Genomic DNA, 1,596 nt, shown 5'->3' with positions numbered 1-1,596 from the left:
TAAGAGCATTAACTTGCTCAAGCATAGAAGCATTCCCGCACCCAGATGAGTCATGCCCATTAACCCCACAAAGTTGACATATGGGCGATGAAGAACTAGAACCATTACTCAATTTAAGCTGAGCCACTTGTTGAGATAGATCATCAATTTTGGCTTGCATCACATTAACAAATTCATTTTTAGTCTTGCTCCCTCGAACATGACGGTCACTGCCCCAATGATAAGTGCTTATTGCTAGATCCTCTATGAGAGCCTTGGCCTTGTCCCAAGAAATCCCGTCTAACCTCCCTCCAGCAGCGGCATTAAGGCTCATTTGCAGCTCCGGTTTTAAGGAATTGTAGAAAGTAAGAATCAATACACAAGATGGGATCCCGTGATGAGGACATTGCCGCTGAAGTTCCTTGTACCTTTCCCAAGCTTCATAGAGAGACTCGTCTGCATGTTGGACGAATCCTGTAATATCATTTCTAAACTTGGCAGTCTTCCCTGGTGGAAAGTATTTTTGGAGAAAAGCCGTAGAAAGCTTATCCCAAGTATCAAACGAGCCAGGATCACAATTATTCAACCATTCACGTGCACTCCCTCGAAGAGAATAGGGGAATAATCTTAACCGAATGGCGTCATCAGAGACTCCATTAATCTTGATGTCAGCCTTATCAAGGAATGTATTCAGGTGCTCGTTGGGGTTTTCAGTTGGTGATCCACTGAATTGATCGGTTTGAACAAACTGGATCAAAGAAGTCTTCAACTCAAAATTGTTTGCATCAATTTTAGGCTTTGAGATACTTGAATTGAAATTTGGCTTTGGAGCACTTTCATCTCGCATAGAGGTCATGATGATTGGTGTATCAAATTCTATAAAAGATTCAATAGTATCGAGTTCAGGCTCCTTTCTCTTCTTCTTTCTTTGAGCGTTTCGTCTCCTAGCTGTAGCTTCAATCTCAGGGTCAAATAGCAATTCACCACCAGAATGTCGCGTGTGCATATAAAACTAACAACAAAACTAAAGAAGAAGAATTAGTAACAAAATAGGCGTACTTGCGTACGCTAAAAACGTAGTCTAAAATAATCTAAAATTAACTAATATCAAACCGTTACTTCCCCGGCAACGGCGCCAAAAAACTTGTTCAGTTATAAATTACCGCAAGTGAACGGTGTCTCTTGTAGCACTTACGGGTCGATCTCAGGGAAGTGAAGGTTGAGTACTAGTCGATTTATGATTTGATTTATCTACGTCAAAATAATATTTGTGTATGTGCGAGGTATGACAGAATAAAAATAACATATAATAATTGGATAATAAAATTAATTCAATAATAAAAAGCTCTAGGACAACGGTATCACCACTAACATAGATTGATCAATATATACTATTGGAAGGAACAACATATTTAATTGTGTACTTAGGTGAGACTAATTTTCTGGTTTTAATTCTGAAAACTAAAACCAATACTTGTTATTCTCTCTCGAGATATAAGAAGCCTTCCTATAGTGAAATAATCCTATTCTCATGGGTCTTATAACTCATATAGGAGCTTTAAGGATCAAAATTAAAATGTCTCAACTATAACTCTCACCATTCTCATAGGAGAGGTC

General features: G+C 38.4%; 1 non-coding gene across 1 annotated transcript; it reads left to right on the top strand.

Moving 5' to 3' along the window:
* The first annotated feature begins 368 nt into the window (after positions 1 to 368).
* Positions 369 to 475, top strand: LOC141650036 (small nucleolar RNA R71). The gene has a single exon (XR_012546099.1). It is a non-coding gene; the product is annotated as a small nucleolar RNA R71 (small nucleolar RNA).
* Positions 476 to 1,596: the final 1,121 nt, after the last annotated feature.

Source organism: Silene latifolia, chromosome 3, assembly GCF_048544455.1.
Source record: "Silene latifolia isolate original U9 population chromosome 3, ASM4854445v1, whole genome shotgun sequence".
In the NCBI taxonomy this organism is placed as follows: domain Eukaryota; kingdom Viridiplantae; phylum Streptophyta; class Magnoliopsida; order Caryophyllales; family Caryophyllaceae; genus Silene; species Silene latifolia.
Note: the sequence above shows the minus strand (reverse complement) of the source record. Positions and strands in the feature narration are given on the sequence as shown.